At 44.5% G+C, this 14,738-nt stretch overlaps 1 long non-coding RNA gene and 1 pseudogene across 2 annotated transcripts in view; both read left to right on the top strand.

Moving 5' to 3' along the window:
* Nucleotides 1–13,708, top strand: part of LOC110596944 (uncharacterized) — a 28,151-nt gene extending 14,443 nt beyond the window's left edge. The window contains exons 6-7 of one of the 2 annotated variants that reach the window (XR_013436607.1): nt 9,737–9,868; nt 13,172–13,708. This is a non-coding gene — a long non-coding RNA (uncharacterized LOC110596944). Of the gene's footprint in view, nt 1–9,736 lie in introns of both variants that reach the window. The other variant, XR_013436606.1, reaches the window with a different exon arrangement.
* LOC101967632 (bcl-2-like protein 1 pseudogene) lies at nt 5,705–7,406 on the top strand (annotated as a pseudogene).
* Nucleotides 13,709–14,738: the final 1,030 nt, after the last annotated feature.

Below are 14,738 nucleotides of genomic sequence, written 5' to 3'. Positions count from 1 at the left end.
TCCACGTTAGCCAGCTTTCCCTCACTGCACCAAGATACCCAAAACAAGCACCTTACAAGGAGCAAAGGTTGAACTGCGAGATTTAGTTTTGTAGGTCGCCAACTATGGGCAGTTGATGCGGTTGCTTGGGGCCAATGGTGAGCCAGAACATCACAACGGAGTGCATCGCAGAGGAGGCTGCTCACCTGAAGGCAGCCAAGAAGTGAAAGACAGACAGGAAAGGGCTGACGTATCTTCTTTGAAGACATCCCCCAGTGGCTGGACTCCCTCCCAGAAGGCCTGTATGGTTTAAATGTGAGGGTCCCCAGACAGCTCGTGTGTGAGACAATGCAAGAAGATGGATAGACTGGGATATGACAGCCTTAACCTAATAGAAACTATTAAATAGAAACTATTTAATATGTAGCAAGTTTCTGTAGGCTTATTGGCTTATTTCACTTAGCATGATATTCTCTAACTCCATCCATTTACTGGCAAATGCCATAATTTCCCTCTTCTTTAAAGCTGAATAATATTCCATTGAGTGAATATACCACATTTTCTTTATCCATTCATCTATTGAGGGACACCTAGGTTGGTTCCATAAGTCTAGCTATTGTGAATTGAGTTGCTATAAACATTGATGTGGCTGCCTCATTGTAGTATGCTGATTTTAAGTCCTTTGGGTATAAACCGAGGAGTGGGATAGCTGGGTCAAATGGTGATTCCATTCCACGTTTTCTGAGGAATCTCCATACTGCTTTCCATAGTGGTTGCACCAATTTGCAGTCCCACCAGCAATATATGAGTGTACAGTTTTCACCACTTCCTTGCCAACATTTATTGTTGCCTGTATTCTTGATGATTGCCATTCTGACAGGAGTGAGATGAAGTCTTAGAGTAGTTTTGATTTGCATTTTTCTGATTGCTAGAGATGTTGAACACTTTTTCATATATTTTTTGATCAATTGTATTTCTTCTTCTGTGAAGTCTATTCAGTTCCTTGGCCCATTTATTGATTAGGTTATTTGTTGTTTTGCTGTTAAGTTTTTTGAGTTCTTTTTATGTCCTAGAGATTAATGCTTTATCAGAGGTGCATGTGGTAAAGATTTTCTCCCAATCTGTAGGCTCTTTCCTCACATTATTGTTGCCTTTGCTGAGAAAAAAAACTTTTTAATTTGAATCCATCCCATTCATTGATTCTTGTGCTTTTGGAGTCTTGTTAAGGAAGTCAGATCCTAGGCCAACATGGTGAAGATTTGGGCCTATTTTTTCTTCTATTAGGTATAGGTTCTCTGTTCTAATGCCTGAGTCTTTGATTCACTTTGATATGGGTTTTGTGCAGGGTGAGAGATAGAGGTTTAATTTCATTTTGCTACATATGGATTTCCAGTTTTGCCAGCACCATTTGTTGAAGAGGCTATCTTTTCTCCAGTGAATGTTTTTGGCACCCTTGTCTAGTATGCGATAATCATATTTATGTGGGTTTGTCTCTGTATCTTCTATTCTATACCATTGGTCTACTAGTCTGTTTTGGTGCCAATGCCATGCTGCTTTTGTTACTAAAACTCTGTAGTATAGTTTAGTTCTGGTATTTTGATGTCCCCTGCTTCACTTTTCTTGCTAAAGATTGCTTTAGCTATTCTGGGCCTCTTATTTTTCCAAATAAATTTCATGATTGCTTTTTCTTTTTTTTATTGGTTGTTCAAAACATTACAAAGCTCTTGACATATCATATTTCATACATTTGATTCAAGTGGGTTATGAACTCCCATTTTTACCCCAAATACAGATTGCAGAATCACATTGGTTACACATTCACGTTTTAACATAATGCCATATTACTGTTACACAAAATTACATATAAGAGTTGTGAGGGGAAAGGAAAAAAAAACAAGGGAGAGAATTGAATTACAGCAGATGGGATAGAGAGAGAAGATGGGAGGGGAGGGGAGGGGGGATAGTAGGGGATGATTGCTTTTTCTAACTCTATGAAGAATGTCATTGGGATTTTAATAGGAATTGCATTATATCTATATAATCCTTTTGGTAGTATGGTCATTTTGACAACATTAATTCTGCCTATCCAGGAATATGGGAGATCTTTCCATCTTCTGAGGTTTTCTTCAATTTCTTTCTTTAGTGTTCTATAGTTTTCATTTTAGAGATCTTTCACCTCTTTTGTTAGGTTGATCTCTAGATTTTTTTTTTTTTTGAGGCCATTGTGAATGGAGTAGTTTTCCTAATTTCTATTTCAGTGGATTAATCACTGATGTATAGGAATGCATTTGATTTATGGGTGTTGATTTTATATCCTGCTAATTTGCTGAATTTATTAGTTCTAGAAGTTTTCTGGTGGAATTTTTTGCATCTTCTAGATATAAATCATGTCATCAGCAAATAGTGATAGTTTGAGTTCTTCTTGACCTATTTGTATCCCTTTAATTTCTTTCTTTTGTCAAATTGCTCTGGCTAGAGTTTCAAGGATGATGTTGAATAGAAGTGGTGAAAGAGGACATCCTTGTCTCATTTCCAGTTTTTAGGGGGAATGCTTTCAATTTAATGAAATAGAAAACACCATCAAAAAGCCTACCAACTAAGAAAAGCCCAGGATCAGATGAATTCTCAGCCGAGTACTATAAGACTTTCAAAGAAGAATTAACACCAAAACTCCTCAAAGTATTCCATGAAATAGAAAAGGAGAGAACCCTTCCAAACTCATTCTATGAGGCTAATATCACCCTGATTCCAAAACCAGACAAAGGCACATGAAGGAAAGAAAACTTTAGATCAATATCCCTGATGAACATAGATACAAAAATTCTCAATAAAATTCTGGCAAATCACATACAAAAACATATTAAAAAGATAGTGCACCAAGATCAAGTTGGGTTCATCCCAGGGATGCAGAGTTGGTTCAACACATGGAAATCAATAAATGTAATTCATCATATTAATAGACTTAAAAATAAGACTCACATGATCATCTCAATAGATGCAGAAAAAGCATTTGACAAAATACAGCACACCTTCGTGTTCAAAACTCTAGTCAAACTAAGGATAGTAGGAACATACCTCAACATTGTAAAAGCTATCTATGCTAAACCCAAGGCCAGCATCATTCTAAATGGAAAAAATTTGAAAGCATTACCTCTGAAAACTGGAACAAGACATGTATTTCTTACAGTTCAAAAAATAATTATTGGGTTCTTTTTAATAGAATATGAAGAAACAAGTATTTTTCCAGAAATAGAAAGTGAAATACTATATTATATAAACTTTTATAAACCACAAAATACAGTATGTTAAACACTGACAACTTAATAACTTCAAGTCAACTTATGATGTCATCTAGTTATTATGATTTGACAAGAAATGATTTCAACATTTCACAAATATATATTATCTTTTTAATTCCAATGTATTCTATCATTTTATATGTTGCTTTTTGTGACTTTCTCAAAACTTCTCTGAACGTGGATATCATATTTTGCTTTCTTAATATTATGTATTTTTATTATTTGAATTTGTACTTTTTCACTGAGGTATGTGGGTGTTTAACGTGTTCCTTTTTAAAAAATTATTTATTTATTTTAATTCGGCATATGTGACAGCAGAATGCATTTTGATTCCTTGTGCACAATTGCAGCACGGCTTTCCATTTCTCTGGCTGTACACGCTGAAGCGTCACACCCTATATGCAGTCACACATGTGCCTAGGGTAACGACGTCCATCTCACTCCACCATATTTCCTGCTATGTCTATTATTTAGGCATCCTCAACATTCTCCATGTCCTGTAAAAGAACATTTTCCATGTTCATGGGTTATTTGTGCTGAGTGAATAAAATAAAGAAAGAATGACTGAATACAAGGAGCGCAGATGGAAGAGCCAAACCCAGACTCCAGTTTTATTTCAGATGCTGGCTGCCTCTCTGTTTTCTCTCGTGTTGATGGCTGATTGGACACTCCACTTGGATCCCTGATTCTGTGGTTTTATAATAAGAAAATTTCAACTTGTGATTTGGTCAGTTCCTGGTCTTGACCCCTAGGAGGAGCCCTAAGGGCTGGCTCCCTGCTAGTGCTTCTCACAAATTCTAGTTCCTTGTTTTCTTCAGCCTAGTTCCTGCCACCTTAAACACGGTTTTTAACTTCTCTGCCCTTTAATCCCATCAGCTGCAATATAAATTTCATGCTGCGGCTACGTTACAGAGTGTCACTAAGGATGAGGTTAGGTGATGTCTATAGAGTGCTTAGAACAATGCCTACCACACCAGACAGTAAGAGTTCAATAAGTGTTGATGATGGTGACGACTTTTCCTTAATGTTTTGGATGGTACTTTTCTGCCTAGGAAGAGGATAAACTATAGGACCTATTGTGAATAGCTTCATACTATAATGATTAGTAAAACGTCGTATCATTTTATTAAATAGGCACAGACCAGTTCATTTGTCTGTCAGGAATTAGGTTTCAAAAACTACAATGTGCCTAGTACAGTGGCACATGGTGGTAATCACAGTGACTTGGGAGGCTGAGGCAGGGGCTTCACAAGTTCAAGGCCAGCCTCAGCAATTTAGCAAGGCCCTAAGAACTTAGCAAGCCCTTTTCTCAAAATAAAAAATAAAAAGATTTGGGGATATGGCTGGTAAAGCATTTCTGTGCTCAAATCCCAGTCCAAAAAGAGGAGAGGGGAAACAAATGCACGAATCAGGGCAATTTGAAATTTTATGTAACTAGTTTCATGTGTCTAAAATTTTTCATCTCTAGAAATTTATTTATTATTGGGATTCTTTGTACCCTTTTCTGTAGATATTTTAGCGAGTAGGAACATATGAGTCATGCAATCCCTGGAGTGAATGAATTAACTAAATATTTCCCTGAGAGCAGTTTAGATGGAAGGAAGAGAATTGGTACTGGAAACCTGAGGGGGGGGAGGAGAAAAGGAGTGGCATCCTGAGATGGGCTGGGGTTGGGGACGATGTCAGTTCCTGCAAGGTCAGCAGGTGAGCCAGCTTCTGGAACTCACACTGGCTTCAAGTAGGTGTTCGGTTCTGCTCGAAGGCAGCGTTGTGCAGTATCAAGAGGCCATGCCCTGGGTGCTAAACACTCCCGTCAGGACTATAGCTGGGGCCTGGCTGCCTAAGTGTCCACTCCTTTGCCTGTCTTATTTTCTAGAGCAGCTAGGATTCCTGGTTGCAAGTGACAGATATGCCAGCCCAAACTGGCTCAGGCATAAAGGGAAGCTTTTTGGCTTATATGACTGAAAAGATCAGGGGTGGTGCTGGCTTCAGGACCCAAAGGAAGATATGCAGGTTCAGTCTTTCACCATCTCTGGCTCAGTCCCTTACTGTGCTGATAGCCATCTCAGATTGCATGGCTTGAGTGACACAATTTCAGTCTCAAGATTCAAGGTGCAAAGAAAGAGCCTGCCTTTGCTCTGGAAGACTCAAGAAGTTTCCTGTGTCTCACTGGTTCTGGAGAGGCCATGCCCCCATCCCTGAGGAAGCCATGGTGACCAAGGGGAATGCAAGATTCCATGAGCCACTCCTAAGCCTGGTGCTGCCTATGGACCTGGTTCCACTGGGGCTACCTGGACAGAATATGGGAAATTCCAAACAGGAATGAGTACTGGTCATCAGAATCAAGTAAATGGATACTGAGGAGAACACTACTGCCTCTTCTAAGGTTTTTATCTCTTTGTTTCTCAGAAACTGGTCTCGTCATCCTCATCAGCTCCAGCTGTTAACTCCTAAGGCTCAGACTCATCCTGTCCAGTGCCCTCTGAAATCAGAGAATGCTCAGATTCTGTTATCAGAAACACTTTCCTCTGCCCCAGGCCCCCTGGTGTGGAAAGATGATCAGATCTAGTAAGAGCACCCTGGGGAAGCCCACCTTCTCAGCTTCTGCTTTGGAGTCCAAGATGCCTTTCTGAATTTTCTCTGGCTCCAGATTTCTGGGTTGAAGGAAACACGTCCCCAGCCCAATGGTTCTCAAGCCTGGCTACAACATAGGATCACTTAAGAAACTTTTCTCGGACTCCCAGTAGGAGGCGGAGAGCCAAGGGGCGTGCAAGAGCGAGAGGGCTGGGCTCCCAGGTGGCTGGAGGCTTGGTTGCCGAGCGAAGAGGCTGTCCTAGATCCTGGCTATGCGAGGAGGAAGCCAGCGAGGGGGCAGGTTCCTGAGCTTCGCAATTCCTGTGTCGCCTTTTGGGCTCCCAGCCTACCAGGTCGCATGATCCCTCTGGCTGGAGCTGGTTTTTTGCCAGCCGCTGTGAGGCCCGCTGAGTTACCGGCAACCCGGCCGCCACCTCCTCTCCCGACCTATGATACAAAAGATCTTCCGGGGGCTGCACCTGCCTGCTGTCCCCTGAGACGGATTTGAATGACCTTATCTTGGCTTTGGATCTTAGAAGAGAATCACTAAGCAGAGAACAGACTCAGTGAGTGAGCAGGTGTTTTGGACAATGGACTGGTTGAGCCCATCTCTATTATAAAAATGTCTCAGAGCAACCGGGAGCTGGTGGTTGACTTTCTCTCCTACAAGCTTTCCCAGAAAGGATACAGCTGGAGTCAGTTTAGCGATGTGGAAGAGAACAGGACTGAAGCCCCAGAAGGGACTGAATCAGAGGTGGAGACCCCCAGTGCCATCAATGGCAACCCATCCTGGCATCTGGCCGACAGCCCCGTGGTAAATGGAGCCACTGGTCACAGCAGCAGTTTGGATGCCCGGGAGGTGATCCCCATGGCAGCAGTGAAGCAAGCATTGAGGGAGGCAGGCGACGAGTTTGAACTGTGGTACTGGCGGGCATTCAGTGACCTGACGTCCCAGCTCCACATCACCCTGGGGACAGCATATCAGAGCTTTGAACAGGTAGTGAACGAACTCTTCCGGGATGGGGTAAACTGGGGTCGCATTGTGGCCTTTCTCTCCTTTGGCGGGGCACTGTGCATGGAAAGCGTAGACAAGGAGATGCAGGTATTGGTGAGTCGGATCGCAAGTTGGATGGCCACCTGAATGACCACCTAGAGCCTTGGATCCAGGAGAACAGCGGCTGGGACACTTTTGTGGAACTCTACGGGAATAATGCGGCAGCAGAGAGCCGGAAGGGCCAGGAGCGCTTCAACCGTTGGTTCCTGACGGGCATGACTGTGGCCGGTGTGGTTCTGCTGGGCTCGCTTTTCAGTCAGAAATGACCAGACACTGACCACCCACTCTCCCTCCCTCCCACCCCACCCTACTCCACTGCGTCCCTCCGTCCTGCCACTATTGCCGCCAGGAGAACCACTACATGCAGCCCCTGCCCACCATCCATCCCTGGGTTGGGCCTAGACCTGGTCCCCTGCAGTTAGTTTTCTAGAATCTACCACGCTTCTGTGAGAGCCACTTTCCCCCATACCTCAGTTCTCTTGGCCTCAAAATCCACAAAATTTCCCTAAAATCTGTCCCATGAAGGCTGTCAGGGGGTGGTGGTGGCTGGGGGCAGGAGGGCCCTACCTAGTTGGCAGAACCTTGCTACCCTCAGCCTCGGAGACTGCTTTCCTCGTAAGGAGCTAGAAAGTTTTTTGAACCTCTTCCCCAGAAAGAGATTAGATTGCCTTTGTTTTGATGTTTGTGGCCTCAGAGTTGATCATTTCCCACCCCCCTCTGGACCTGGGCCCCTATTCCTTCCATCTCTACCCCCAAGAGCCATTTAGAGGCCACTTTTGACTAATTAGCAGTTCAGGTTACTTGGGATAAAGAAGCTGATTAGGACTTCCTCCCACCTCTGGCCTGGCCCCAGTCCCCTCCTGGTCTGAATGTTCTCCAGAGGCCTCTGCTAGAGGCTAGTCTCACCTAGGAGGGAGGGGGCTCCAGCTGCAGGAAGTACCCCATGCTAAAGCTAGGGTGGCCCTTGCGGTTTAGCACCACCCTAGTCCCCTCACTGTCTCCCATAATTATGACTGAGGGACCAACTGGGCCCAAGACAGGTGCCTCAGAGCTGTTTATGGCCTCAGCTGCCCCACTTCCTGCAAGATCAGCCTGTGGCATCTTTGCCTTGGGCTGCTGCCTATCGGGTCTGGGGTTCAGGCACCTCAGCCCACAGGTAAAGGGGAGCTATAGGGAGCAGCTGCAGGAGCCCTGGGGTCTTCCCTACCTCGGGCAGGAAGGAAAGCCTGATGCACGGGCCAGGGGCGGGGGATGACTGGAGGGGCCTGTCCTGCCTGGCCAGGCAGATATCTGCCCCACTCTGTCCAGCCTGGGCAGCAGGGCTGCCAAGGTCAAAGTGGCCTGGCCAGGAGCCCCTCAGGCCTCCCTCTCTCTCTCTCCTCTGTTCCACCCTTGGCCTCTTTCATCCCTGGGGGTCCCAGCACAGCACTGGCCACCCTGGGCTCTCTGCTGTACATATTCCAGACTAGTTTTTATTCCTTGTGAAGATGATATACTATTTTTGTTAAGCATGTCTGTATTTATGTGTGAGGAGCTGCTGGCTTGCTGTGCGTGTGCACGTGGAGAGCTGGTGCCCGGAGATTGGCGGCCTGATGCTCTCTCCCCTGCCCTGGTCCGGGGAAGCTGTCCTAGGGGTCTTGGCTCCTGAGGGGCACCTGTCCCCCCTCCCACCCCCACTTGTTCCAGCTCTTTGAAATAGTTTGTGTGAAGGTGAAAGTGCAGTTCAGTAATAAACTGTGTTGACTCAGTGAAAAAAAAAAAAAAAAGAAACTTTTCTCAATATACCCAATTTTCTAAGATCAGGAATAAAGCACGAATGACCACTTTTGCCTTTTCATTGAACATAGTACTTAAGTCCTAGGCAGAAAAATTAGATAAGAAAAAAAAAAATGAGGCATCCGAGTTGTTAAGGAAGAAGAAAAATCACCTCTGTTCACAGAAGACAAGATTTTATATATGGACAATCCTAAAGATTACAGAGAGAGAGAAAGGGAGAGAAATCTGTTGGACTAATAAATGAGTTCAGCAAAGTTGCAGGATGTAAAATCAACACACAAAAGCAAGTTACATTTCTATACACTAGCAATGTACAATCTGAAAAGAAAATTAATAATTAAGGAAAAATTCCACTTGCAGTAGCATCTAAAAGAATAAAATACTCACCAAGGATGTGAAAAACTTGTACATAAAGACAATAAAACATAATTTAAAACAATTTTTAAAAGACACTAATAATGGGCTGTGATTGTGGCTCAGCGATAGAGCACTCACATAGAATGGGTGGGACCCAGGTTTGATCCTCAGCACCACATAAAAATAAAGGCATTGTGTTGTGTCATCTACACCTAAAAAATAAATATTAAAAAAAAGACACTAATAAGCTGAAACACATCCCATGTTCGTGGACTGCAAGACTTACTGCTGCTGAAATGTCCAAATGACCCAATGCAGTTCACAGAGTCAACGCCACCCCTCTTCAAAATCCTAATGGCATTTTTTTTTCAGAAATATAAAAATTATTGTGAAATTCACATGCGATCTTAAGAAATCTTGAATAACTAAAATAATTTTGAAAAAGTGGAAGAGCTCATACTTTTATATTTCAAAAAAATATTATGAAGGTAATCAAAACAGAGTGCTGTCAGCATAAAGACAGAACCGTAGACCAATAAAATAGAAAACCTAGGAATAAGGCCTTACGTATCAACCAGTGGTCTTTAGCAAGGTCCACACCCATGTTCATAGCAGCAATATTCCCACAGCCAAGAATTGCCAACAATTCAAATATCCATTGAGAGAGGACTAAACAAAGTGTGGCATCTCTTTGTAGGTGAAGGAGCGTTATTTGGTCATGGAAAGGAAGGACTTCCTGTCATACTCCACAACATGGGCGAATCTTGAGGACATTGTGCTAAGGGAAGTAGGCCAGTCCAAAACATAAATGCTGCCGAATTCCACTCAGGTGGGTATCTAACCTAGCCAGCTTCATAAAAACATTAAGTAAAATGGTAATTGCTAGTGCCTGAAGGAGGAAAAAGCAGGAAAGGCTGGCTTACCTGCTACAGTTCAGGTTTGCAAGCTGAAAAAGTTTCACAACAATGTAAATACACACTACTGAACCAAGCACTTTAAAAGCAGTTAAAATGATAAATTTTATGTCATGTGTTTTTTACCACAATTTTAAAAAAAGACCCTCATCCTGAGCCCAACACCAGATTAACTAACTTAAGTGGGGTGGGACCAGGCTTCATTATTATTAAAAACTGGATTACTTTATGGCAAAATCAGGGATGTGAGTGGCTGTCCCGATCCCCAATCCTGTATCTAATTTGTCTATCTAGTTCTTTCTCCATAGCAAACTGTACCAAGGGACGGTCTGGACCCTTATGCACCGTGTGGTTGGGAGTCAGGGTGGTGAGCTCCATCGAGGAGACCTGGATTGCAGTTCAGATTCTGCATGGGTCATCCAAAGGCGCCGAGATGGATTGGAGTAGGGCCCTGGTTAGCACTGACTGTGGTATACATCTTCTGTGTGACTGCCAGAAAGAGATGGGTAACACTGAAGAAAGAAGATGGTAGGCAGAGAGGAAAGACAGAGAGGCACCAGTAGTCCAAGGTCCTGCCCCAATATGGAAAGCCACTGTGGCCACCTGAGATGGGATGGGTAGGGTAAGGACAGAGAAAGTTCCAGAATCCAGGAAGGAGGTTGAAGGAAGGCAGAAGAGCAAACAATTTGATTATAGTCTGTTTTGAACTAGAGTGCATAATTTCTTTTAAGATAAAATCAAAACTGGGACTAGGGGTAGGGAGCATCATTCCTGATTTAGGAGAGAATGAGGAGCAGGGAGTAGAATTTTTATGCAGAGAACAGTGATCAATATTCATAATCATACTTCTTAATGCACACATGGGTTGAATTCAGTCTTTAGCATAATTTAATTAAATGGACCATTGTTTTTCTTTCTCGCTGGTTTCAGTGAGAACATTGAAAGTGTGAGGTGAGCAGGATTAGGTTCTAATTGAAGCAGATCTATCTGCCTCTAAGCCAAGGAGCACTGTATAAACAGACTGGGAAGGCTTTTATTTAAATTTCATATTCGAAAGGGTGTGGGTGCACAGATGGGCACTTTACCTCCTTGGTTTCCAGTTTTAGAAGTGGGGGGAGGATGTTGGGTGAGTTCGAAACATTTTTTAAATTACAGCTGGGATTTTTCATAAAATATATTAGCTAGGTGGTGTTGAAATAGGACAGTGTAGTTTATGCTTCTCTAACACTTTCCTCCAGAAAATGTGCTTAGATTTTATTTTCATTTTTAAAAAGAACTGATATTTAAGGGCCTGCTATGTAGTAGGGGACTAGGAGTTTTACATGCACTAAGTTAATTTCCACAACAACACCAGGAAGTCAATATCAAGTGCATTTTACAGTTGAGGAAACTGAGGCAAGGAGAGCTTTCACAAATGTTCTCAAGTTCATATAGCAAACAAATAGCCAAGATCTGAAATCAGTTATTTTTGACTACAAAAGCCAATGTCCATTATCCCAGAATTTGAAGGAGGTGAAGCCAAGATGTTTAATCCCTTTGATTCAGATAGCATGTGTATATATATATATATATATCTGAATCTTAGAGGAGCAAAAAAAATCAGTCAGTCAACTCCATTATAATGTGAGGCCCACAGGAGGGGGGCCAGGACTGGACGCTCTACTAATGCATGCCGACTGCCCCCCGCCCCAGCATAAGTGTTCCCCCCCAATCTGCATGCAGCTACTTCCATGCCAGTTGAGCCTTGGTGGTGCTTGAGCTTGGTGGAGCTCCATGGCACCAGGGCCTAGCCACTGGGGGGCTCTAGTCCCTGGGACTATATTCTGAACAAAATCCTCTTTGACGACACTTCCCAAAAAAGTACTCCTCTCTCCCCTCTGGTCTCTACAATGTGTTTAGGCTTTTGAGAATAAAAGCCAGGAGGAGGATAGCGCTAGTGCCTCCTTCAGAAGGTTCTCACAAAGATGAAACAAGCCAATGTCTAAAGAGCTCAGGGCAAGGCCAGAGGTGTAGTACATGCTCTTCAATATCCGTGATTACTACATATTTTAGAATATACTATGTAGGTCAGTTTTTTTTTTGTTTTGTTTTGTTTTGTTTTTCTGTCGTGGCCTACAAGGTACATAATAAAGAATTTGTTATGGTTTGCACATAGGCAGTGCTGGTGCTGGCTCATAGGCTGCAGGCACAGAGATTCTACTATTGTATTGGAATTTCTGTATATAATTCTCATCAAAGAAGGAGAGAGAAATGTGCACTGCTGCATCGTTGCCCACTCGCACAAGGTGCAGGTGTGCCTTGCCAAGAGAGAACTCTCACTCCCCTCTAGGCACATGGGGTGATCCAAAGGACTTTCCAGAGACTGGCCTCTGGCTCCATTGCTGACTGACCTTGTGTCCTCTCAGCCACCTGCCCAGCAGGGTGCTCTACACCCCTCTCTCATCCCACCCTGGCCCCTGGAAAGCTCTGTCTCACAAGAATCTGCTCAGGGGACAGAAGGAGGTCCTGGAGGCCATTCATAAGGCACCAAACCCAATTCAGTGTAATCCCAACTCAATAGCTGACTACCCATAACCAAAATATTGTCCAGGCCCTCGATGTCAGCCGACAGGAAGGGAAATGTGGAGGCAGGGCGTCCCGAGGGAAAGAGGCAATGATCTTAATTTGTTAAAGCAAGTGCACCTTGGCTGTATGAAATGTCCACAAACACACAACTAGGTGAAGTCATTGTTTCCTTCTCAAAGGACCCAGAGCTGTATCTGCAGGTGAAGGTGCCTTGAAGCTATGAGGGAGGAGACTTGGGAGACTCATCCCAGCAGCTCCCCATACCTTTCCCCTCCGTTTTCCTAGTGCCCTGGCCTGTCTGCCCACAGCTACCGCAGCTCTTCTGGGAGGAGAGGTTCTGTGGGTCCTAGCCTCACCACTTCCATGCTGGCTCTCATCAGGACGTGAAGGAGGAAAGGCCCTCACCGCACACCACTGTTAGTTTCTGGGTCCCCAGTCACCTTTCATTCTCCTGTCCTCACCTCTGTAATTAGTTGCTAATTTAAATCCCTTCCAGCAAATCCTTTTGAGCCCAGGGCTCCCTGCAGGTTCCTGACTGATGGATCATCAGTCCAACCCCATGCAGTCCACCCCACCCTTAGTTAGGGCTGCATTTACTCTTCTATCTCCTGGTTTTCTGAGATAAAAGGTATTTCTTACTTTTTCCTTCTCAGAATGAGTCACAAAAAAATGTGTCCATGAAGTCATTTCCTCCCCAGGAGTATGGTCATAGAACTGTGCCCGGTCCATGTGTAACTTCGAAGAGAGCTCTGCTTATTGACCCAGCTGCGAATTTCCCTGCGGTTGACACGTCCCTCAGAGTGTTTAGCCTCTCTTTAAAATTTTTATGTTTCCATATGTGTTTATGTAATCACTTGGCTCTGTCCTGCGTAGCTCCAGGGAAACTCACTACACTCATTGGACGCGGAATTGTCCCTTCATATTACATAAGATGAAGACCTTACTCCATTCAACCACCAGAGAAGACATTAAGCAAGAACTGATTTTCGGTCCGGAAACCCCTTTCCATTCACGAGTCCTTTAGGGTTTCTCCATGGCTGCACAGATGGCTATTCTTCAAAAGGAATATCACTTTTTTCTCCCCTTAGGATATACTTAATCTGGACGTTAGGAATGTTTCTGAAAGCAGGAGGAACCCAGGGAAATCTCACAGCACAATGTTGATTTTTAATAAAAGAAAGGGAAGGAAACGGCAGATACAGAGCGATGGTTTTGTTCTTCATAGGTCACTGCAGGTGACACCTCCAGAGACTGGCTCTGGAAGTGCACCAGGCCAGGAACCTTGGTGACAACGTTGCCTTTGAAAAGCACAGCTCAGGGTCCTGTCCATCCCAATAGTCATGGCCACCCTCGAGGGACTTGTACTCTGGAACATTCCAAGGATGCTCCTTCCCAATCTGTACCAGGCCGAGCAGTCTGTCTCTTTTCGATTCCTTCCACCAGTGTTTGTTGAGTACTTATGAGGAGATGGCCCTTTCTGAGAGGCAGTGAATTTGGGAACGTCCTGCCCCATTAGCCGGCATTCTAGTGGGAGAGGCAAGAAGTGGATGCACAGTGTGTTCTACAACTGTAGTTAGGGATCATGCTCTGAGGTGGTATTGCCAGGTAAGTGCAGCATGACTGACAGGTAGTGACACTGGTGTGCAGAGAGGGGGCCTCAGCATGCTACACCATAGAGGCTGTCTCAGGATTGACCCCTGGCTAGTTTCTGGGAAGCCAAGTGGTGCAATGAGCTGATGTAGGGTCTCCATCGGCAACGAGAACAGTTTGCAGGAGCAGAACCTTTAGTGTAAGCCATGTGGTCTGTGCTCACCTGTGTTCCTCCTGGGAGTCTGGAATCGGGGTGTGTGTGAGGTGGGGATGCCTCTGTGACCCCTCCCAGTAAGGACCTCGGTCGCTGGCCCTCAGGAGCTGCCCTGACAGGCAGCCTTTCGCACGTGGCCGGAGGACTGACACACACCACATGCCAGCCTGTTGGGGGACCCTAGGAAGCCTGGCCTGGCCTCCCTGCTCACCCCTCAGGCCTTCTCCTTTGCCACCTTTACTTGGTGTCCTTCCTGGTAACATGTCACAGGAACATGCCCATTTGCTGAGTCCAGCAAGATCTTCTAGTGATCAGGGAACCTAGGGGTGGCATTGGGGACCCATGTCACAGACTCCAGAATTTCTAGAAACAGGGGATTAAGGTGGCCATCCAACTGGAGGATGGTGGTGGGGTAG

This window comes from Ictidomys tridecemlineatus, chromosome 3 (assembly GCF_052094955.1).
Source record: "Ictidomys tridecemlineatus isolate mIctTri1 chromosome 3, mIctTri1.hap1, whole genome shotgun sequence".
Taxonomy (NCBI): Eukaryota; Metazoa; Chordata; class Mammalia; order Rodentia; family Sciuridae; genus Ictidomys; species Ictidomys tridecemlineatus.
The sequence above is the reverse complement of the archived record's forward strand: the minus strand, read 5'-3'. Positions and strand labels throughout refer to the sequence as shown.